This window comes from Pipistrellus hanaki (assembly GCF_964339955.1).
Source record: "Pipistrellus hanaki genome assembly, chromosome: X".
Lineage (NCBI taxonomy): Eukaryota > Metazoa > Chordata > Mammalia > Chiroptera > Vespertilionidae > Pipistrellus > Pipistrellus hanaki.
This window is the reverse complement of record NC_140524.1, coordinates 57,391,266-57,417,323: the sequence shown is the minus strand read 5'-3', so window position 1 is coordinate 57,417,323 and position 26,058 is coordinate 57,391,266.

The window sequence follows — 26,058 nt, the reverse complement described above, 5'->3', positions numbered from 1 at the left end:
TCTCTCTCTCTCTCTCTCTCTCTCTTTTTTTTTCTTCTCCCTGTTTCCCAACTTCATTTCGACATAACTTTTTTTCTTCTTTTTCTCTTTATTTATCACTCCTTTTTTATTTTTAATTTTTAATTTTATTTATTCATTTTTTTTTAGCTTTCTTCTTTCTCTCCTATCCCCTAATTTGCCTTTCTCTAGGGGTCACCTTTAGTAGAGCTTATCAATATCGCAAATACATTCTTGTTCTGTGCTTTTTGTGTTGTATCTGGTAGTGTTGTATTTTGTGCCTTTATATCAACGCAGGAGAAAGATAACCACATAACCAGACATCCTGAAAAGAGAGACCATTGGCAGACAAAGAAATAGCCCACACATGAAAGAAAAGCAGGCATCACCAGAAAAGGAAGTAAACGAGTTAGAGGCAAGCAACCTACTAGAGCAGGAATTCAGAGTAATGATCATAAGATGGCTAAAAAGAATGGAAGAGAAATTTGACAATAACCAAGAGGAAATGAAGAAGAACCATGAGGAATTGAAGAAGAACCAAGAGGAATTGAAGAAGAACCAAGAGGAATTGAAGAAGAACCAAGAGGAAATGAAGATGAACCAAGAAGAAATGAAAAATGACATTGCTACCATGAAGAACTGAATAGAAAGCATCAAGAGTAGACTAGATGAAGCAGAGGACCGCATCAGTGAGCTAGAAGACAAGATGGAAAAAAATACCGAATTAGAGCAGCTTCTAAAAAAAATAAAATAAAATAGGAGGAGATCCTACAGGAGCTTTGGGACAATACAAAACAAAACAATATTCGAATGATAGGGGTTCCAGAAGGAAAGGAACCTGATGTAGACATGGAAAAATTATTTCAAGAAATAATGACAGAAAACTTTCCTGAGATAGAGAGGAAGAAACCCACACAAATCCAAGATGCTCGCAGAGTCCCAAGCAAAATGAACCCCAGAAGACTGACACCAAGGCACATTATAATTAAATTGGCAAACACCAACAACAAAGTAAGAATCTCAAAAGCATCCAGAGAGAGACAAAAAGTTACATACAAAGGAACCCCCATCAGAGTAACAACTGATTTCTCAACAGAAACTTATCAGGCCAGAAGGGAATGGGATGAAATATACAAAGTCATGCAAAGGAAGGGTCTGAATCCAAGAATACTGTACCCAGCAAGGCTATCAATCAAAATTGAAGGTGAAATCAGGAGCTTCACAGAAAGAAAAAGACTAAAGGAATTTATCTCTACCAAACCAGCAATGCAAGAAATGCTAAAGGGTCTACTGTAAAAATAAAGAAATAGGAAGCAAAGAAGTAACATGGGGGTATAGAATAAAAATGGCGTCAAATGAGTACCTATCTATAATAACTTTAAATCTAAATAGATTAGATGCTCCAATCAAAAGACATGGGGTAACAGATCGGATAAGAAAACAAGACCCATACATCTGTTTTCTACAAGAAACCCACCTCAGAAAAAAACACACACACAGACTGAGGGTGAAGGGATGGAAAAAGGTTTTCCAGGCGAATGGAAATGAAAAAAAAAAGCTGGGGTAGCAATACTTATATCTGACAAATTTCATCTCAGAGTGAAAGACATAACAAGAGATAATGAAGGCCACTTTATAATACTAAAGGGAGCAATCCAACAAGAAGAAATAACCCTGGTAAATATATATGCACACAATACGGGAGCAACCAAATACATAAAAAAACTGCTGGAGGACATTAAGGGAGAGATTAATAGCAATACAATCATAGTAGGAGATTTTAATACCACACTGTCACCCTTCGACAAATCATCTAAACAAAAAATCAGCAAAGAAATATCAATACTAAATGACTCACTAGACCAGATGGAATTAATTGACATCTTCAGAACGTTCAACCCCAAAGCTACAGAATATACATTCTTCTCAAGTGCACATGGGTCATTCTCAAAGATAAACCACATTTTTGGACATAGGCAAAGTCTCTTCAAATTCAAGAAGATAGAAATCATATCAAGCATCTTCTCAGATCATAATGGGATAATACTGGAAATGAATTACAATAGAAATAATCCAAAGAAATCAAACACATAGAGACTAAACAGCATGCTATTAAACAAGGACTGGGTTACCAGAGAAATCAAGGAAGAAATTAAAAACATCCTGGAAACAAATGACAATGAAAACACAACAATCCTAAATCTATGGGACACAGCAAAAGCAGTTTTGAGAGGGAAGTTCATATCCCTACAAGCCTTTTGCAAAAAAAAAAAAAAAAAGAAAAAGAAAAAATGGTCACAAATTATCTAACTCTACAACTCAAAGAGTTAGAAAAAGAGCAACAAGAAAAGCCCAGTGTAAGCAGAAGGAAGGAAATAACAAAAATCACAGCGGAGATAAACAACATAGAGACCAAAGATACAATACATAAGATCAACAAAACCAAGAGCTGGTTCTTTGAAAGAATAAACAAGATAAATGAACCCCTAGCCATGCTAACCAAGAAACAAAGAGAGAGGACTCAAATAAACAAAATCATAAAAGAAAGAGGTAAAATAACAACAGACCCCGCCGAAATACAAAGGATTGTTACAAAAGACTATGAACAACTCTATTCTAACAAACTGAACAACCTGGAGGAAATGGACATATTCCTAGAAAAATACAACCTTCCAAAACTCAATCAAGAAGAATCTAAAAAATCTCAATAGAAAAGTAACTTGGGAAGAAATTGAAACAGTCATCAAAAAGAATCCAGCAAACAAAAGCCTGGGGCCAGATGGCTTCACAGGAGAGTTTTACCAAACATTCAAGGAAGAACTAAAACCTATCCTCCTCAGACTATTCTAAAAAATCCAAGAGGAAGGAACACTTCCAAACTCCTCTATGAAGCCAGCGTCACCCTAATACCAAAACCAGATAAAGACAACTCAATGAAAGAGAATTACAGGACAATATCCCTCATGAACATAGATGCCAAAATTCTCAACAAAATTCTAGCAAATCGACTCCAGAAGAACATCACAAAGATCATACACCAAGACCAAGTAGGATTTATTCCTGGAATGCAAGGATGGTACAATATCTGCAAATCAATAAACGTGATGCATCCCATAAACAAATTGAAAGATAAAAATCATATAGTCATATCAATTGATGCAGAAAAAGCATTTGATAAAATCCAATACCGTTTCCTGATAAAAACTCTCAACATGGTGGGAGTACAAGGATCATACCTCAACATAATAAAAGCTATATATGATAAACCCGCAGCCAACATCATACTCAATGGGCAAAAACTCAAACCATTCCCTCTAAGAACGGGAACAAGACAGGTTTGCCCACTCTCACCACTCCTGTTTGACATAGTACTGGTAGTACTAGCCATTGCAATTAGAAAAGAAGAGGATATTAAAGGCATCCAAGTTGGAAAAGAAGAAGTAAAGTTATCCTTATTTGCAGATGACATGATATTGTACATAAAAAAACCCAAAAGACTCCATTAAAAAACTAATTGACTTAATAAATGAATTTGGCAATGTAGCAGGATACAAAATTAAGACCAAGAAATTTATGGCATTTCTATACACCAATAGTGAACTTGCAGAAACAGAGACTAAAAAGGCAATCCCATTTACCATTGCACCAAAAAAATAAATAAATAATAAGATACCTATGAATAAACTTATCTAAGGAGGTAAAAGACCTATACATGGAAAACTACATGACACTGAAAAAAGAGATATAGGAAGATGTAAACAGATGGAAGAACATACCATGTTTATGGATTGGTAGAATCAACATCATCAAAATGTGCATACTTCCCAAAGCAATCTATAGGTTCAAAACACTCCCAATTAAAATACTAACGGCATATTGCACTGACCTAGAAAAAACTCTTCAAAAGTTCATTTGGAACAACAAAAGACCCCGAATAGCCACTGCAATCCTGAGAAAGAAGAGTAAAGTAGGAGGGATCTCAATACCAGTTTTCAAGCTGTATTACAAAGCCACTGTTCTCAAAACAGCCTGGTACTGGCACAAGAACAGACATATAGATCAATGGAGTAGAATTGAGAACCCAGATATCAATCCAAATCACTATGCTCAGTTAATATTTGACAAAGGAGGCAAGAACATACAATGGAGTCAAGTCAGTCTCTTCCATAAATGGTGTTGGGAAAATTGGACAGATACATGCAAAAGAATGAAACTGCATCACCAACTTACACCATACACAAAAATAAACTCAAAATGGATACAGGACTTAAACATAAGACAGGAAACCATAAAAATACTAGAGGCATCCAGAGGTATCAAAATCTCAGACATATGTCAAAAGAACTTCTTCACTGTTACTTACCCTAGGGCAATGGAAGCTAAAGAGAAAATAAACAAATGGGAGTACATCAAAATAAAAAGCTTTTTTTACAGCAAAGGAAACCATCAACAAAACAACAAGAAAGCCCTCTGTATGGGAGAACATATTTGCAAATGTTATCACTGATAAAAGTTTAATCTCCAACATCTACAGACAGCTTATACAACTTAATAAAAGGAAGATAAATGACCCAATTAAAAAATGGGCAATGGATCTAAATAGAATCTTCTCAAAAGAAGACAGATGGAAAGCCAAGAGGCACATGAAAACATGCTCAAAGTCACTAGTTATCCGAGAAATGCACATCAAAACAACAATGCCTTACCATCTCACATCTGTCAGAATGGCCAACATCAACAAATCAACAAATGAAAAGTGTTGGCAAGGTTGTGGAGAAAAAGGAACCCTCGTGCATTGCTGGTGGGAATGTAGACTGGTGCAACCACTGTGGAGAACAGTATGGAGCTTCCTCAAAAAACTGAAAATGGAACTCCCATTTGAGTAATGTAATCCCACTCCTAGGAATATATCCCAACAAGCTAGAAACATCAATCAAAAAGGATATATGCACCCCTATGTTCATAGCAGCACAATTTACAATAGCTAGGATTTGGAAACAGCCTAGGTGCCCATCAGCAGATGATTGGATCCAAAAACCATGGTACATTTACACAATGGAATATTATGGTGCCATAAAAAAGAAAAAAATTTTCATCGTTTGCAACAACCTGGATGGAATTGGAGAACATCATGCTGAGTGAAACAAGCCAGTCAATGAAAGAGAGACACCACATGACCTCACTTATTTATGGATGATAAAGAACATTATAAACAGAAGAACCAAAAGATAGATATAGAGACAGTAAAGCAAGAAGCAGACTGTCAAATTACAGCGGGGATGTTGGGGAGATCTGGGAGAAATAAGAGATCAACCGAAGGACTTGTGTACATGCATATAAGTACAACCAATGGACACAAAACTCTGGAGAGGGTGGTATGTATGGGATGGGGGGCGTTGCTATATGTACAAAAATAATAATTTAATAAAAAATATATTATTAAAAAAATAAAAATAAAAAACACTAATATATTAACCGTATTTACATTTGTGTTTTAAAATTTTGCAGGATTTAAACATTTTAATTAATTATAATTTTCCTGTTTCATTCTTTCCACAATGGATTTCCATCATTATGATTGAAATAAGACAAATAAAGGTTTATTCTCAACACAGTATTTTTGTTAAATTTGCATCCTAGTGACACAGATATCTCTTACTAGATTTGCCTATAGGTTAGTTTCTAAGAAAGCACTCAGGCCACACTTAAAAGTCAGTTTTCACAAAAGACAATATAAAATAGAGAGGGACATATTGGATGCTAAACTACAGAAATTCAAAGAAACTTTGATACCAAAGTTATGGCCAACTAATGCTGTCTGAAGAGAGTAAAAATATAAAGCTGTATATTTGAACTTTAAAGCAGGGTTTCTAGTCAAGATGGTGAAGTAGGTTTATTTGATACTCCCATTCTCCTATAACCACATAAAATTACAACTAAATTACAGAGCAACTATCATTCAGAAACACCTGAAATTCAATTGAACAGAAATCCTATAACTAAGGATATAAAGAAGAAGCCACCTCCAGACTGGTAAGAGGGACAAGGATACAGAATGTTGGTTAAAACTTAGGAGGGATGCCCTGGCCATTTTGTCTCAGTGGATAGAGTGTCAGCCTGCGGACTGAAAAGTCCCAGGTTCAATTCCAGTCAGGGACATGTGCCTTGGTTGTGGGCAAAACTCTGGTATTAGGTTTACAGAAAGTGGCTGATTGATGTTTCTCTCTGATCGATGCTTCTAACTTTCTATCCATCTCCCTTCCTCTCTGTAAAAATTCATTAAAATTTATTTTATTTAAAAAGTTGGGAAGGATATTTTGGCTTTGGTGGTCCCCCCTGAGGAGTGTGGATGTCCCAGTCACACCAGGCCCAGGAAGAGAAGTCCCCATAACTTCTGAATGTGTAAACCACAGGAAATTTGGGATGAGTGAGAAACAAAGGGCTCCTGGAATCCCAGGCATTTCTCTTAAATGACTCACCCATGGACTTACTTTCTCTGAGCACTGGCACTGGGGTAGCAGCTCCAAAGGTGCCAATGATATATGGGGAGGAACTGAATTGTCTAGCTTCAGGGCAATATCTGGTGGGGCAACTTTCTCAAGAGATAAGTTCGCCCCACAGAGCCCACAGACATGCAAATGCCATATCTGAATTTCCATCAACCTGGCTAACACTGTTTGCCCTGCTCTGGTAATTTCCTAAGACCCCACCCACCAAGCTTGTGTGAACACCCAAGCAATTGCCAGTGGCTTTTCCATGCAAATGATGTATTTTGGCATATGCTGCAGACTTTCTTAAAATATTTTGAGATTTCATAAACTATAAACAAGCATCATCTGGATTTGAGGTGCCCTATATCTACTGTTAAGTAGCACCAGGCCCAGAATTAGAAGCACTGGACTTTGGTTCACAGCTTGGCCTCTCCTGAATACTTTCAAGCCCAGCACAAGGAGAAGACATGAAGATTGCTTTGTAGCTCATACAAGATGGTCCTGGGAAGAGCACAGTTGGTGGTTGGCCTTGGACTTCACCTTGTGCTCACCTGGTGGACAGCTTTAGAGTATGATGAAGCACCACCCAACCACCTCCATGAGTGACATACTAAAGAGGCAAATTCAGGGGACACCAGAGCCCTGATGAGGCAAGTTATTCTCTGTGGGATCAGAACCTGTTCAGCAGGTCCTCCACTGTTGTAAGCAGTTTTTAGAGATGATTGGCCTTGGTGTAAATCCGTCCTATTAATGTGCTAACAGCAACCAAAGCTTAATTACACAGCTGTGAATACAGAGCCCTCAGTGGGAGAACACTTGGAGCACTCAGATCTGGTGACAAGGGAGGCTGTGCCACTGGGCTCTATAGGATATCTATTAGATAAGGCCAATCTATCAAGACTAGTAGATTTAACAGCTCTACATAATATATAGAATCTAACACAGGGAGACAGCCAAAATGAGGAGAAAAAAATAAAACATGTCACAAATGAAAGAACATAACCCAATTCCAGAAGAAAAAAAAAACCTAATCAAAATGGAGATCAGCCATCTACCAGATACAGAGTTCCAAACAGTGATGAACTTTGTGAAAACTTAAACAAAGAGGTAGAAAATATAAAAACAGAGATAGAAAACTTAAAAAAGAACCTTTCAGAAATGAAGATTGCAAAAACTGAAATGAAGAATACTTTACAAGGAATAAACAGTAGAGTAGATGTAGCAGAGAATCAATCAGCAATTTAGAAGATAAGAAAGCAGAAAAGATGCAATCAAAACAGCAAAAATAAAATGAAAATAAAAACAGAATAGTTTAAGAAGTTTCTGGGAAAATTTCAAACTTGAAAACATTTGCATCATGAGGGTTCCAGAAGAAAGGGCAAGAATTTGAAAATCTATTTGAGCCAAAACCGGTTTGGCTCAGTGGATAGAGCGTCAGCCTGCAGACTGAAAGGTCCAAGGTTCGATTCTGGTTAAGGACATGTGCCTTGGTTTTGGACATTTCTCCAGTGGGGGGGGGGTGTGCAAGAGGAAGCTGATCAATGTTTCTCTCTCATCTATGTTTCTGGCTCTCTATCCCTCTCTCTTCCTCTCTGTAAAAAAATCAATAAAATATATATTTTTTAAATTTATTAAAAGAAAATCTATTTGAAAAAAAATAATGAAGGAAAACTTTCCTAACCTGGTAAAAGAAATAGATATACAATTCCAGGAAGTGAAGAGTCCCAAACAAAATAAATTCATGCAGGGCTACACCAAGACACATCATAATTAAAATGCCAAAGGTTAAAGAAAAATAATATCTTAAAAGCAGCATTAGAAAAGCAGTTACTAACCTACAAAGGAGCTCCCATAAGACTGTCATTCATATTCTCAACAGAAACTTTGTAGGCCAGAACAGATCAGCATAAAATATTCAATGTGGTGAAAAGCAAGGAACTACAACCAAGATTACTCTACCCAGCAAAGCTATCTTTAGAATCCAAGGGCAGATAAAGAGCTTCACAGGCAAGAAAAAGCTAAAGGAGTTCATCACCACCAAAACAATATTACAATAAAGGTTAAAAGGTTTCTTGAAGCAAAAGCAGAAGCAGAAATAGGGAAAGGAGAACAGGGAGGAGAAAAGATAAAAAAAGTGTAAATAATAAAATGACAATAAATACATATTTATTAGCAATTCCTTTAAATGTTAATGTTTTAAATGCTTTAATCAAAAGACATAGGGTGGCCATGAATGGTTTGGCTCAGTGGATAGAGCATTGGTCTGTGGACTGAAGGTCCCAGGTTTAATTTCATTCAGGGGCACATGCTTGGGTTGTGGGCTCAATCCCCAGTAGAAGGGGGCCGTGTAGGAGGAAGCCAATCAATGATTCTCATCACTGATGTTTCAATCTCTTTATCCCTCTCTGAAATCAATAAAAATATTAAATAAATAAATAAATAAATAGACATAGGGTGGCTGAATGGATAACAAAACAAGGCCTTTAAATATGCTATATATAAGAGACTCACTTCAGATTGAAAGACACAGAGATTGAAAATAAAGGGTTGTAAAAAGATATTTTATAAAAAATGGAAATAAAAAAATCAGGATTAATAATACTCATACCAGACAAAATAGGCTTTATTTTTTTTAATTTCTTTATTGATTAAGGTATCACATATTTGTCCTCACCCCCCCCCCCATTCCCATCCCAAATCCCTCCCCACGTATGCCCCCACCCCCCTTATTGTCCATGACCACTGCTTAGGATTATATGAATGGATACAAGTCTTTTGGTTGATCTCTCCCCCTTTTCCATACCCTTCCCCCTACCTTCCCTCTGAGGTTTGACAGTTTTATCCATGCTTCCCTGTCTCCAGGTGTGTTTTTGTTCATCAGTTCATGTTGTTCATTATGTCCCCTAGATGAGTGAGATCATGTGCTACGAGAAATACATGTATAAGAACCAAAAATGAGACAAGCAATAATGGTTATGCTGAGAGGCAAATGAATCAGTCTGTAGTGAGTTTCATTCTGAGCCAACAGTTCTTTTGCGTTCCAATTTCAATGTCAAACAGTTCCTTATGTGTACATGTTAGCAATGATATTTCAGTTCTGAATGGTGGACAAATGGTGGCAATGCAGGTTCTACACTCTCTGGTTTGGTTCTGGGCAACCTGCAGCAATGCACAGCTGCTGTCTGCTGGTACGGCAAGGTGTCGTCAGCATCTTCCGTCTCTGGACTGCTTCTCTTCTGTCTTCATGGCTGGAGCAGTCCTGTCAATTCCTCTCTGTAGCAGGAATCCACATGGTCTTGGAGTTGTTTTCTGAAAATATACAAACATATTTTCTACCAAAAGTTAATAAAGTAATATGTTCTATAAATTTTACTTGGGATCCCCCCCCCCCCAAACAATTTTCCTTTGGCTTGTTTTGATGCCATGTGTTTGTCATGGGTGTCTTGCTGTTAGCATTACAAATGAAAGTTAATTTTCTAAAGTAAAAATTTTATAGATGTAATTTACTTACAGGATATTTTCCCTTACATGATATTCTTCTATCCCCCCTTTTTATTTAAATATAAGGAGGCTTTTGCTTACCCTAACCAGTTTGTCTCAGTGGATAGATCATCGGCTTGCAGACTGAAGGGTCCCAGGTTCGATTCTAGTCAAGGACATGTGCCTGAGTTGTGTGCACATCACCAGTAGGGGTGGTGCAGGAGGCAGCTGATTGATGTTTCCTTCTCATTAATGTTTCTAACTCTCTATCCCTCTATCTTCCTCTCTGTAAAAATCAATAAAATATATATTTAAAACAAAACAAAACAAAACAAAACGCTATAATAAGAACCAAAAAAGGATCCAGAAATTCCACTTTATGTGTATTTACCCAAAGCAATTCAGAACACTAAATGAAAAAAGACATATACATTCATGTATACATTGCAGCCAATATATGGAAACAACCCAAGTACCCATCAAAAGATGAATGGGTAAAGGAGAAGTGATGCACATATACAATGGAATATTACTCAGCCATAAAAAAGGAATGCTATCTTGTCATCTGTAACAACGTGGATGGACCTAGATGATATAGCAGTGAGTGAAACAAGTCAGAGAAAGATAAATGCCTTATTATTTCACTTATATATGGAACAAAAAAAAAAAAAAACCAAAATAGCCTGGACAGTGTTGCTCAGTGGTTTAGTGTTAACCTATGAAGAAGGAGGTCATGATTTGATTCCAGGTCAAGGCACATGCAGATCAGAAATAGAATCATAAACACAGAGAAGATTTTGATGGTTTCTAGATGGGGGAGGGTTTGGGAAGATGGATGAAAAAGTTGAAAGGACTAAGAGTACAAGTTGGTAATTACAGAATAGTCATAGGGATATAAAGTAGAGCATAGGAAAACCTATCTAAAAAAAAGAGTAATATATAAATTAATCATCATTCTGTGACAAATATGGCAGCACCCATAGCCACAAAGATGGAAGCTTGGGCAGGAGCCGTGGAGCCAGTAGAGCAGGTGGGAGGCTTGGCTTCCTTTATTGCTGGACAAAGAAGGAAGCCAAGCCTCCTGCACACCCAGGCCGGTCACTGAGGGAGACCTGCAGGGAGTGCAGTGGGGAGACATGTGGGGAGTGATTGAGGTTCCAAATCTTCCATTGGTTCCTTTCACCGCTGATTCCCCTCCTCATGGCTATCCTCCAAGCAAAACCTGTTCCATGCAAATATGTAATGTCTTTATGGGTAAATCCTAAACCAAATGAGCTTCACATCTGGGCAACCTAACTCCCATTAGAAAAAAGGACCTGGGAGGAGGGATTTAGGAATCAGGAAGCCATCGTGACCTGCTCAGTCTCCTGAACTGCTGTCAAACACAGGCAGTTTGAGACCCTCCCAAACACCAACTGAGCTAAACCTGAGAACCAAGATATTTCCAAGGCCCAAAGTTGACAGGGGTGAGGGGGCAGGGGAGCAAAGCAAGCAGAAGAGCCAAGTCAACCAAAGATGCAGGAACCTAAGATAAGGCATAGAAATGTCCTGACCACCCAAGCTCTCCCACAGATGTGGTGCCCACACCCATCTGGGGGTGGGGGAGGAGGTGTGTACGTACAGAATTTAAGGCACCAGCAGGAGGGAAAGTTGAATCATGCCTAAGGATTTTTGTACCTATCCCACAGTCAAGAAGCAGTCGGAATCAAGAAGCAGAGTCTTACCTCAGGGCTGGGATGTTAAAAGTATCTAAAAATAGCTGTTCCATAGCCTGCAGCACTTTTGGTGTCCAAAGAGCTAGTGCCACAAACCTTGGCCTATCTGGAAGCTCGGTGCTGCTTAAAGTTGCTGGACCCAGCAACCTGGAGAAAGGTTGAGAGAGGAGAAGCAGATACGGTAGCTCTAGTGGTCCAAATCCTGCCTTTGTCTCCATTACCTAGCCTCTGTGCCCTCTAGGACAGCCTCAGTCCAAGTGCAGAGGAGGCTTTGGAGAGGGTAGTGGTGAGGAGAATGCTTCTGACTCTGGATACCCAGTGAAACTACTGTCAATAGCCTTCCTAGTGCTGGCAAGAAAATGCAGCAATGAGAGGAGAATAATGTCTCAAAACAAAGAAGTTTTTTTTTCTTTTTATTGTTTTTTGTTTGTTTTTAATATATTTTATTCATTTTGTACAGAGAGGAAGAGAGAGGGATAGAGAGCCAGAAACAACAATGAGAGAGAAACATCAATCAACTGCCTCCTGCACACCCCCTACTGGGGACATGCCGCAACCAAGGTACATGCTTTACCGGAATCAAACCTGGGACCCTTCAGTCCACAGGCCGGCGCTCTATCCACTGAGCCAAACCGGTTTTGGCATTTTTTTTTTCTTATCAGCAAAATGTGAATATTCCCTAAACCACAGACTTTGTGAGAATTAATTGAAATAAAATTCCAGAAATTGAACAACAGCCAGGTTGAAGTGAAGTGATTAAGTTGATTGAGTGCGAACTTGGTCCTGTGCATGGAAAGATTGCAGGTTCGATTCCACGTCAGGGAACATGCCCAGCACATACCTGGGTTTCAAGTTGGATCCCTGGTCAGGGCTCCTAAGGAAGGCAATTGAAGGGATGTTTCTTACATGGATGTTTCTCTCTCTCTGTCCCTCTCCCTTCCACTCTCTCTAAACATCCATAGAAAAATGAATTAATGCCATATCAACAAATGTGGATAATCTAAAAAAAAAAAAAAAAAAGAAGTTGGGGAGTTGGGGGCCCTAACCAGTTTGGCTCAGTGGATAGAGCATCGGCCTGTGGACTGAAGGGTACCAGGTTCGAATCCGGTCAAGGACATGTACCTTGGTTGTGGGCACATCCCTAGTTGGGTGTGTACAGGAGGAAGCTGATTGATGTTTCTAACTCTCTATTCCTCTCCTTTCCTCTCTATGAAAAAAATCAAGAAGATATATTTATGGGGGGAAAAACAAAACAAAACAGGGTAAAGGATATTGAATATGTACCGTGTAATTCAAAACACGTAAAATTATATAACTTTTAAAATACATTTTTTTGATTATTGATTTTTTACAGAAAGGAAGGGAGAGAAATAGAGAGTTAGAAACATTGGTGGGAGAGAAATAGCAATCAGCTGCCTCCTGCACACCCCTATTGGGGATGTGCCCTTAACCAAGGTACATACCCTTGACCGGAATCGAAACTGGGACCCTTCTGTATGTAGGCCGATGCTCTATCCAATGAGCCAAACCAGTTAGGACATAATATAACTTTTTAGGGGCATATATATTATGTATTGTATACTAATAAAAGGATAATATGCTAATTAGACCAGATATCTTTTGGACATCCATCCTGAAGTCCTTCCCGACAAACACTCGGTGGTGGGGGCCACGGCAGAGGCTGTTAGGGGCAATAAGGTCTGCAGAAGAGGGTACTTAGGGGCGAATAGGTTGTCAGGGGTGCAGTTAGGCATTGATCAGGCTGGCATGGGAGTGGTTACATGGTGATCAGGCTGGCAGGCAGGCAAGCGGTTGGGAGCTAGAAGTCCTGGATTGTGAGAGGGATATCCGAATGCTGGTTTAGGCTGGATCCCACATTGGTTCTAAACTGGCAGTCAGAAATCCCCTGAGGGGTCCCAGATTGGAGAGGGTTCAGGTTGAGCTGAGGAACTCCCCTCCCCCACCTGTGTACAAATTTTATGCACCAGGCCTCTAGTATAATAAATAATATTGTAATAATTACATATGGTGTCAGATGGTTACTAGATTTATTGTAGTGATCACTTTGTAAGTTATATAAATGTCTAATCACTGGGTATATACCTGTAACTAATAAAATATTGTGTATCAACTGTAATTAAAAATAAAAAATATTTTGAAAAGTAAATAAAGCTAGGTGAAAGTGTTAAAAGTAAAATACATTAAAATTAAAGCAGATGAAGAGATGAGATGAAGTTCATATAGTCTACTCAAAAATAATCTTGCCCTGCCAGTGTGGCTCAGTGGTTTAGCATCCACCTGTGAACCAGGAGGTCACAGTTCAATTCCCAGTCAAGGCACATGGCCAGATTGAGGGCTTGATCTCCAGTAGAGGGTATGAGGAAGCAGCCAATTGATGTTTCTCTCTCTAATCCATGTTTCTACCACTCTATCCCTTCCTTTCTCTATAAAATCAATAAATAGAGAACAGACTGACAGATGTCAAAAGGGAGAAGGATTGGGGAATTGTCAGTCTGTTCTCTATCTATGAATCTGTTTCTATTTTGTTTGTTAGTTTACAGTATTTTGCTCATTAGATTCCATATACACTCAGATGCACAAAAGAAGAAAATCTTACCTTTTGTGAGAGCACAAATGAACCTGGAGTATTATACTACACTCCTGTTATGCACTGTGCTAAAGATAGGGCCTTAAAGATTAGACTTTATATGGATATATGGTACACTTGATGTCAAATAGGACTACAGACTCTAAGATAGTCACATCAAATCACGAAAATGGGAATGGCAGATTAATAAAACTCAAGAGTTATGGCCAATCTATCATTCAAAGCATTCTATATTGGAACTCCACTCTTTCATTTCTTGATATCCTTTATTTAATTTGATATAACACCTAATGTAATCGACTCTATTAGAGGACTATTTTGAATAGATGTTCTATTGTTTAAACTCCCTTTTATATATATATTTCAGAGAGGAAGGGAGAGAGAGAGGGAGAGAGAAACATCAATGATGACAGAGAAAAATTGATAGGCTGCCTCCTGCACAACCCACACTGGAGATTGAGCCTGCAACCCAGGCATGTGGCCTGAAGGGAAATCGAACCATGACCTTCTGGTTCATAGGTTGATGTTCAACCACTGAGCCACAATTATATTTTAATTGTTCACAATTGTCCTTCTAGACTCATTCCTAATATAGGTTTCATGTATTCATCTATACTTAGTTCTTTTTCTTGTGTTATCTGACTCCCACAAAACCAGCCCTCATAGACTCTGCTATCTTTTTGTTAATATTTATTAATTACTTAGTAAATATCAATTGAGCAAATTTTTATCATGAAGAATATATAATGTCAGTATGAGTACCATTTCAGCTCATTTATTTTCCAGCATGTTAAACAGACTCTAGTTCAAAAATAAAAATAAATAAAAAATAGACGCAAGTTCAGTATATGCCACATTAATCAAGTGGTATTTATCTAATGCATATGTACTATTACAAATAAGTATGCATTCTAAATAGATTGATTTTATCATTGTAATTAATATTTTAATATTATTCAAAATATAAATATGGCCAATTAAATTATTTCTCTATCCTATGAATTGTAACTTCTTAAAATAAGGTCAGAGTACCTGTTTACAGTTTAGTCAAATATTCATTTAATTTGGTCATTGTTCTTAATTTTAGCTAAAATGACTGTATCAAATATTAATTGAACTTGAACAATCCATTAAATATTTAAAGGTGACTTTTTTTACTCTTTTAAAACTAAATATTTATTTATTTTAGAGAAAGAGGAAGGGAGAGAGATAGAAACATGAATTAGAGAGAGAAACATCAATCGGCTGCCTCCTGCATGCCCCTATTGGAGATCTAGCCCACAACTTGAGAATGTACCCTGACCAGCAATGGAACCGGTGACCACTTGGTTCATGGGTCAATGCTCAACCACTCAGTTTGGCCACACTGGCCAAACAAAACTGATATTTGATCTACTAAAATTGTAATTTGAGAGCAAGGACTTTACAGAGATTTTTACGCTGTTTTCTTCCTTCCTTCTTTCCTTTTTTCCTTCCTTCCTTCCTTCCTTCCTTCCTTCCTTCCTTCCTTCCTTCCTTCCTTCCTTCTTCCTACTTTCTTTCTTATTGTAATTAATTTATTATTTATTTTTTACAGCATTACAGATGTACACCTCCACCCAGTCCCTGAACCACCAGGCCTTCCCTACCCTATTGTCTGTATCCATGAGCTATGTATATATGCATATATGATTTTTGGTAAATCTCTTCCTATCCCCTCTACCCCTCTCCCCACTGAGTTCTGTCATTCTGTTTCATACATCCATGCCTCTGTATCTATTTTATTTGTTAGTTTATATTGCTCATTAGATTCCACATATAAGTGAGATCATGTGATATTTATTTTTAACTTATTTTGCTTAGGATAATAATCTCCAGGTTCATTTATAGTGATGCAAAGGCTAAAAACTAACTTTTTTACAGCCACATGATATTCCACTCTATAAGTTTTGTTTTTAATATATTTTTTATTGATTTAAGAGAGGAAGAGAGAGAAATAGCAACATTAATGATGAGAGAGAATCATTGATTGGCTGCCTCCTGCACATCCCGAACAGGGGATCGAGCCCACAACCCAGATATATGAGCTGACAGGGAATTGAACCATGACCTCCTGGTTCATAGGTTGATGCTCAATCACTGAGAAACACTGGTCAGGCCACAGCTATTAAAGAATTTTACCAATAATGATGTATTTTAAATGTCAATGAGAAATTGTATGCTCTAATGGATGGCCACTGTCCAGAGTACCCATTCTCAAAAATAATAGGTACTTCTAGCATTCTGAAAACGTGATCTCACAGAAACTCTAAGTTTGAAGTCTATCTTTTAATTTTGGAAAAATCCACTCTTAATTTTATGTTCACTCACCCAAAGCAGGTAGCAATAAATTGAACCTTATGCTAACAGTCTGAGAGCTGCATTGCTACAGGGAACAGTTAACCTTTTGTTCTGATATGTCCATCACAGAACACTTTGCATTTATATTATTTACTTTTAAGACTAGTTTCTCATAGTGAATTTAAAGGCATACATAGAAATAAGAAGTCTGGAATAAACACACACAACACAGTTCAGTTTTTGCCTCCAAGCTGCTTTGTGGAACAATTAGCCAAGCAAACACTTCCATTGATCATGACAAAAAATCAAACACATATGTATTAAAGAGAAAATTGAAAGGTTTGTACATATCAAAAATATACTTGCAAGGAAAGAAAAAATGGTGGTGGAATAGACAGATGTGTCCCAAGCCTTGTCTCTGAGCAGAAAGAAAGAACAGCTGAGGGTCACACAAGGAGTATTTGTTGGTGAGTTAAGGGACAGCTACACTCCAGGAGAAGGTGGGGGACTGCTGAATGGGATTCCCCTGACTGGGCAGCCCCCACTGTGGCTGGGTCCCCTCCCAGAGCTACGGGCTCAGACGTGGAGACCGTGCCATCTTGAAGGGAAAAGTGGATGTTATAGGAAGCCTGAAAATATACAACTGTGGTACCCACCAAACAGCTGTGAACCCCAGAGAATTGATCCCCAATGGGTGCAAACATGTGGATTTAGAGGAGCTCTACGCTCCACCATGGAAAGGTCAGATTTCATCTGGGATAAGGTGAGGTCTCTGGTCCCTGCAGGAGAGAGAAAGTCACGCACTGCAGGAGCTGGAGGACTGGGGGAAATCTATGCCTAGAAAAATCTGTGGCTTTTGGGGCTGGCATGATCCATGAATGTGGAAGGGGGTCCTCAGAGCTGCTAACAGAATGGATCTCTACAAAGGAACCCAGTTTGATCTCGCACAAAAGGACAACCTAAAAATTTTAAAAGTGTGCCAGCTGTTTAAACACAAGGGAAAAAGGGGGACTGCGCAAATTACACGCAGCCCATTGTTCACATACTTGGGCTCTTTCCTCTACAAATCCATGCTTATGATTATGATTACTAAGCCCAATAGATAGGATCATCTAGTTGTGGACACCCTGGGAGACTCCAGGGGAAGGTTGTTTTTCTGGAACCTGGTGATCAGAGCGGGGAGTGACCATTGGAGAGCCAGCTTTGGGTCAGCCACAAACTAGTATTGAGTGCCACAGGAAAAGCAGGATATAAGTACAGGCTAGAGAGGACATATAGACAAAGAATTCAATCCAGTAACATTGCCACCCAGGGGCTGAATCACAAATTGGCTTTTGTGTAATCAAAAATAAAGGAATACAAGATATTAAAACACTGCCTGTTAGCTTACAGGACTAGCTTACAACACTGAGAAGCAGTGGAATGCAGGGAACTGCAATACTGTCCTGACTGGGAAACAGGCATGCCAAATAGAACAAAAGAGGAAGTAAATGACCTTCACTACTGCACATTTTATTTTTATATTTTATACATTTATTTATTTTATTTTATTCATCTTTTACTTAAGAAACTATTTTTTTTTATTTTTTTCTCACTTGATTTTAAGTTTTTAAGTATTACATTTTTATTTACAATCAGTATTATTACTACTATTATACTATTTTACATTTTTTTAAAAGTGTCATTTTATTTTTTAAGTTTTTTTCATGGAGTCTTTTGGATTTTTTAAGTACAATATCATGCCATCTACAAATAAGGACAGCTTTAATTCTTTTCCAATTTGGGTTCCTTTTATTTCTTCTTGTTTTCTAATTGCAATTGCTAATACTTCCAGCTAGTACTATGTCAAACAAAAATGGTGAGAGTGGGCATCACTGTCTTGTTCCTGTTCTCAGAGGAAATGGTTTTATTTTTTGCACATTGAGTATGATGTTAGCTTAGGGTTTATCATATATAGCTTTTATCATGTTGAGGTATGATGATTCTATTCCCACCTTGTTGAGAATTTTTATCAAGAAAAGGTATTGGATTTTATCAAATGCTTTTTCTGCATCAATTGCTATGACTATGTGATTTTTATCTTTCAACTTGTTTATGTGATGTATCCCATTTATTGATTTGTGGATATTGTACCATCCTTGCGTTCCTGGAATAAATCCTACTTGGTCATGGTGTATGATCTTTGTGATGTTCTTCTGGAGTTGATTTGCTAGAATTTTATTGAGGATTTTGGCATCTATGTTCATGAGGGATATTGGCCTGTAATTCTCTTTCATTGAGTTGTCTTTATCTTTATTTTACCTTGGGATTAGTGTTCTATATTCTATTTTCATCTTTCCTTTAACATCGTTTTACTCTATCTCAGCTCTACCTTTCTGTCATCACTCTCTTCCTAACTTTTTTCTCTTTTGGTGTCCTGTATCTCTTAGCTTTTCATGCTTTAAATTTTCCCTGTTCTTCCTTTTTGCCTCCTGTTAAAATTTCACCCTACTTATATATCTAATTTCCAATCTCCTGCTCCAAGTCCATTCACACCTCTCTCTTTACTGTCTTAACTATGCAAAAAAAATGTTTGTCTCTGTCCTTTAGTTGTTGTGTGCTTGAGTGTTGATCATATCAAATTTTTATAATTTTTTGTGAATTTTTTCCCGCATATTTTTTTTGTTTATTTGTCTTGTTTACTTTGTCTTTGTTTGTTTTTTTGCTTCAGTTTTCCCTCAACTTTCTTGAAATTGTTTACTGTAGTTGTATATTAATCTCCAGGTACTTGTTGCTGGCATTTTCTGGTATTAGTGACTGTTCTCTTGGCGTTTTCTCCCCATATATATAGTTTTTCCCCTTTTCTTTCTTAGTCTCTTTCTTTTCTCTATTACTTTTTTTTCTTTTCCCAATTTCATTTTGCCACTCTTTTCCCCCCATTTCCTTTTTTCTCTTCTTTTTTCTCTCCTATTCCATAATTTGCCATTCTCTGATGATCACCTTTATTGGGGGTTATTAATATTGTGAATACATTTAAGTTCAGTGCCTTGTGTGTTGTACCTGGTTGTGTAGTATTTTGTGTCTTTAAAACAACACAGGAGAGAGAGAACTACATAACCAACCATCTGGAGAAAAGAGATCATGGGACACAAAGAAACAGCCCGCATATGAAAGAAATGCAGGCATCACAGGAAAAGGAAGTAAATAAAATAGAGACAAGAAACCTGTTAGAGAAAGAATTCAGAGAAATGGTCATAACGTAGCTGGGAACCATGGAAGACAAATTCAACAATATGAGGAAGAACCAAGAGGAAATGAAGAACCAAGAAGAAATGAAAAATGACATTGCTGCTGTAAAGAACTCAAAAGAAAGCATCAAGAGTAGACTATAAGAAGCAGAGGAATGCATCAGTGAGCTAGAAAACAAGGTGGGAAAAATACTCAAGAAGAGCAGCTTCTAGGAAAAAAAAAGGAAAAAGCAAGAGGAGAGACTAAGTTAACTTTGGGACAACACAAAACAAAACAATATCTGCATAATAAGGGTTGCAGAAGGAGAAGAAACTGAGCAATGAATAGAAAACCTGTTTGAAGAAATAATGACAGAAGACTTCCTTGATATACAGAATAAAAAACCCACACAAATCCAAGAAGCTCACAGAGTCCCAAGCAAAATGAACGCAAAAGACCGACACAAAGGCACATTTCAACTAAATTGGCAAACATCAACGACAAAGTAAGAATCTTAAAAGTGGCCAGAGACAGAAAGTTACATGCAAAGAATCCCCCATCAGACTAGCAACTGATTTCTCAATAGAAACTCATCAGGCCAGAAGGGAATGGAATGAAATATACAGTCATGCAAAGAAAGGGTCTGAATCTAAGAATACTGTACCCAACAAGGCTATCAATCAAAACTGAATGTGAAATCAGGAGCTTCATAGATAAACAACAGACTAAGGGAATTTATCATCACCAAACAAGCAATGCAAGAAATGCCTCCTGTTTAAAAAAAAAAAAAAAAGAAGTGGACAAGGGACACGGGGATAAAGAATAAAAATGGTGACAAAAATGGTGACAAATAAGTAACTATTAATAATAACTTTAAATGTAAATGGATTAAGTGCCCCAATCAAAAGACAGAGGGTAACGGATTAGATAAGAAAACAAGATCCAGATATCTTCTGTCTACAAGAAACCCACCTCAGAAAAAAAGATGCACACAGACTGAGGGTGAAGGGATGGAAAAAGAAGAACCAGGCTAATGGAAATGAAAACAAAGCTAGGGTAGCAATACTTATACTTGACAAATTAGATCTCAAAGTAAAGGACATAACAAATGATAAAGAAGGCCACTTAATAATACTAAAGGGAGTAATACAACAAGAAATAACTCTGGTAAACATATACATAGCCAATACAGGAGCACCCAAATACATCAAAAAACTCCTGGAGGATATCAAGGGAGAGATCAACAGCAATATAATCATAGTAGGAGACTTTAATACCCCACTATCACCATTGGACAAATCCTCTAAAGAAAAAAAAAAACAGCCAAGAAATATTAATCCTAAATGACTCACTAGACCAGATGAAATTAAGTGATATCTTCAGAACATTTCACCCCAAAGACACAGAATATACATTATATTCAAGTGCACATGGGCCATTTTCAAAGATAGACCACATGTTGGGACATAGGCAAAGTCTCTTCAAATTCAAGAAGATAGAAATTATATCAAGCATCTTCTCAGATCACAGAGGCATAAAACTGGAAATCAACAATAAAAACAATCCAAAGAAATTAAACACATGGAGACTAAACAGCATGCTATTAAACAATGACTGAGTTACCAGAGAGATTGATTAAGAAAAAAAAAAAAAACAACAACAACAACAACATCATGGTAACAAATGACAATGAAAACACAACAATCCAAAATCTATGGGACACAGAAAAAGCACTCTTGAGAGGGAGGTTCATAGTTCCACAGGATTTCAACAAAGGAGAAACAATGGTAATAAATTACCTAATCCAACAAGTCAAAGAGTTAGAAAGAGAGCAACAAGAAAAGCCCAGTGTAAGCAAAAAGAAAGAAATAATAAACATCAGAGGGGAGATAAATGACACAGAGACAAAAAAAAAAAAAATAAATAAATAAAAATAATAATAATACAAAAGATCAACAAAACCAAGAGCTGGTTCTTTGAAAGGATAAACATTAATGAACCTCTAGCCAAGCTCATCAAGGAGCACAGAGAGTGGACACAAATAAACAAAATCAGAAATGAAAGAGGGGAAATAACAATAGACCCCACAGAAATACAAAGGACTGTTACAAAATACTACGAACAACTCTGTTCCAACAAACTGGACAACCTGGAGGAAATGGACATATTCTTAGAAAAACATAACCTTCCAAAACTCAATCAGGAAGAATCTAAACAGCTCAATAGGCCGGTAACTATAGAAAAAATTGAAACAGTGTTCAAAAAACTTCCAGCAGACAAAAGCCCAGGGCCAGACAGCTTCACGGGGAAGTTTTACCAAACATTTAAGGAAGAACTAAAACTTATTCTCCTCAGATTATTTTAAAAAATTCAAGAGGAAGGAACACTTCCAAACTCCTTCTATGAAATCAGCATTACCCTAACACACAAACCAGATAAAGACAACACAATGAGAGAGAATTATAGGCCAATATCTCTCATGAACATAGATGCCAAAATCCTCAACAAAATTCTAGCAAACCGGATCCAGCAGTACATCAGAAAGATCATACACCATGACCAAGTAGGATTTATCTCAGGAATGCAAGGATGGTACATGATACATCACATAAACAAATTAAGAGATAAAAATCACATAGTCATAGCAATTGATGCAGAAAAAGCATTTGATAAAATCCAATACCTTTTCTTGATAAAAATTCTCAACAAGGTGGGAATAGAATCATCATACCTCAACATGAATATGGCAATGTAGCAGGATATAAAATTAACATCAGGAAATATATGGCATTTCTGTACATCAATAGTGAACTTACAGGGAGACTAAAAAAGCAATCCCCTTTACCATTGCACCAAAAAAATTAAGATACCTCAGAATAAATTTAACTAAGGTGGTAAAAGACCTATATGCAGAAATCTATAGAACACTGAAAAAAAAAGATAGAGTAAGATATAAACAGATGGAAGAACATACCATGTTCATGGATTTGTAGAATCAATATAATTAAAATGTCCATACTACCCAAAGCAATCTATAGATTCAATACAATACCCATTAAAATACCAACAGCATATTTCACAGACCTAGAAATAACTGTCCAAAAATTCATCTGGAATAAAAAGACCCTGAATAGCCGAAATCGGTTTGGCTCAGTGGATAGAGCGTTGGACTGTGGACTGAAAGGTCCCGGGTTCAATGCCAGTCAAGGGCATGTACCTTGGTTGAGGGCACATCCCCAGTAGGGGGTGTGCAAGAGGCAGCTGATCAATGATTCTCTCTCATCGATGTTTCTAACTCTCTATTCCTCTCTCTTCGTCTCTGTAAAAAAATCAATAAAATATACCTTTAAAAATAAAATAAAATAAAATAAAAAGACCCTGAATAGCCACAGCAATCCTGAGAAAGAAGAATAAAGTAGGAAGGATCTTAATACCAGATTTCAAGCTGTATTACAAAGCCACTGTTCTCAAAACAGCCTGGTACCTGCACAAGAACAGACATATAGACCAATGGAATGGAATAGAGAATCCAGATATCAACCCAAACTACTGTGCTCAATTAACAGTAGACAAAGGAGGCATGAACATACAATGGAGTCAAGACAGTCTCTTCAATAAATTGTATTGGTAAAATCGAACAAATATATGTAAAAAATGAAACTAGATTACCAACTTACACCATACACAAAAATAAACTCAAAATGAATACAGGGTTTAAAGATAATATAGGAAGCCATAAAGATACTAGAGGAATCCACAGGCAACAAAATCTCAGACATATACTGAAAAAACTTCTTCACTGATACTACTCCTAGGGAAATAGAAGCTAAAGAGAAAATAAGCAAATGGGACTACATTAAAATAAAAAGCTTTTTCACATAAAAAGAAACCATCAACAAAACAACAAGAAATAAACCAAGATAGCGGCATAGGTAAACACCTATACTGCTCTCTAGCACAAGGATTTTAAAACTACAATTAAAAGACAAAATATCTATCACCCAGAACCACAGGGAAGTTGGCTGAGTGGAAGTTCTACAACTAAAAGGAAAGAGAAAAGAGCATTGAGACTTGCAAAAGCACTGAAAAGCTGAGGTAGGGAGGCATGTGAGTCGGGCTGGTGGTGGGCAATTGTATGTGCTGCTTTTTTTCAACCTGAAGGAAGACAAGCTCCTGATTATTCTGAAATCCAGTTTCTAGGGAGATGCGGAGGACCCAAACTCCTATGGGGAGATGCTGAACTGTCCGCCATTGGAACGGAAAGTAAGGGTGACTTTCTTGAAGAGGTGCGCCCAGCAATCATTTACTGTGCTGGGTCAAGCGGTGCAGGGCACAGGGACTTGAAAATGTGGAAATGCAGAAAAGGCTGACTGTCAGCCACTGCTGTTTGCCAAGCCCTAGCCTAGGGACTCCCTAAGAGTCAGACTCACACAATATACATACCCACCCAAGCCCCACACAGCTGCTTTTGCATATAAATGGCCTGTTCAATCACAGCTTAACTAAACAAACTGCAGCTCAGGTCAGCTCCAAAACCTCCAAACCACAAGTACAGAGGCGAAAACTGTAGTTCTTGCTGTAACTCTTGCTGGGTGGCCTCAGACAGTGGCTGACCTGCACCTCATTGGAGATCCAGAAGCTAATGTATCTAGTGGTCTGTGTGAGACAGCACCAGATTTCAACTACTCTCATAAGGGACACATTCGAGAGCCAGACACAGTGAGCACCAAAGCCCCACTGAAACAAGTCCTGCCCCATAAGCATGTCTCTAGCACAGCTATTTTTCCATTTTAGACACAGCGGATCCTCACAGCCAATTGGCCTGAAGGTCAGTTCCTCCCAGTGACACCAACAACAATGAAGAGGTAACTACAACAATGCTGTACACACAGTCCACAAAGGGGTGCACCAAGAGTGTCCACCTCAGGTAACTTGGAGGCTGATTCATTGGACCATATAGGACACCTAGCACACAAAGCCACCCTACCAACTCAGGGAAGCATCCAAAATGAGGAGAAAAGGAAACAGATATCAAAAGAAAGAAATGGAGGAAAACAAATGACTGGATATAGAGTTCAAAACCACAGTATAAGGTTTTTCAAGAATTTTCTAGAAAAGACCTATATTTTTAATGAGACCCTCGAGGAAAAAGGACCAACTAGAAATTAAACATACACTGACTGAAATAAAAAATATTATACAGAGACCCAACAGCAGACTAGAGGAACACAAGAATCAAGTCAAATATTTGAAATACAAAACAGTAAAAAACACTCAACCAGAAAAGTAAAAAGAAAAAAGAATCCAAAAAGTTGAAGATAGTGTAAGAAGCCTCTGGGACAACTTCAAGTGTACCAACATCAGAATTATGGGGGTGCCAGAAAAAGAGAGAGAGCAAGACACTGAAAACCTATTTGAAGAAATAATGACTGAATACTTGCCCACTTGGTGAAAGAAATAAACTTACAAGTCCAGAAAGCACACAGAACCCCAAACAAAAAGAATCCAAAGAGGACCACACCAAGACACATCAAAATTAAAATGCCAAGGGCAAAAACAAAGAGTGAATATTAAAAGCAGCAAGAGAAAAACAGTTAATTACCTACAAGGGAGCACTCATACAATTGTCAGCTGATTTCTCAACAGAAACTATGCAGGCTAGAAGAGAGTGGCAAGAAATATTCAAAGTGATGAATAGCAAGAACCTACAACCAAGATTACTCAACCCAGCAAAGTTATCATTCAGAATTGAAGGTCAGATAAAGAGCTTCACAGGTAAGAAAAAGCTAAAGAAGTTCATCACCTCCAAACCAGAATTATATGAAATGCTGAAAGGTATTCTTTAAGAAGAGGAAGAAGAAAAAAGTAAAGATAAAAATTATGAACAACAAATGCATATCTATCAACAAGTGAATCTAAAAATCAAGTGAATTAAAAATCTGAGGAACAGAATAAACTGATGAATATAATAGAATCAGGGGCATAGAAATGTAGTGGACTGATAATTCCTAGGGGGGATAGGTGTATGGGAGGGTGCAGGAAGAGACTGGACAAAAATCTTAAACCTATGGATGAGGACTGAGGAGGAGGAAAGGGCAGAGGATGGGGTGGGAACTGGGTGGAGGGAAGCAATGAGGGGGAAAGGAGAAACAATGGTAATAATGTGAACAATAAAGATTTATTAAATTAAAAAAAAAGAAGGAAAAAGAGGCTTAAAAGGAGGCTCTGAATTAGAAAATAT